We start from the raw sequence: 419 nt of genomic DNA, 5'->3' as shown, positions 1-419 counted from the left end.
TGAGTGTGTATCACATAGATACACAGACAGCTGAATCAATATTAGTTTACACTGGGTCACACACACACACACACAAACTCATATACACACACAAAAATTCATATACACAAACCTTCTCTCTCTCTCTCACACTCACACACAGACACACACAGACACACAAACACATCACACAAGCAGAAACACACACGCGCAAACAAACACACAGACACACACAAACACGCACACACCGACGCGCAATGTGTTTTATCTTTATTTTTATATGACCTTATGAAGCATTGGCCATCTCACACATGGCAAAACAAAGACAGGACACTATTATGAAAACACACACACACACGCACACACACACACGCCCGCCCACACACTCACACACACACACAACTAGGTATAAACTGGACAGCTGTAAAGTTTGACAGCGA

This window comes from Micromesistius poutassou, assembly GCF_964030765.1.
Source record: "Micromesistius poutassou genome assembly, chromosome: 23".
In the NCBI taxonomy this organism is placed as follows: domain Eukaryota; kingdom Metazoa; phylum Chordata; class Actinopteri; order Gadiformes; family Gadidae; genus Micromesistius; species Micromesistius poutassou.
Note: the sequence above shows the minus strand (reverse complement) of the source record.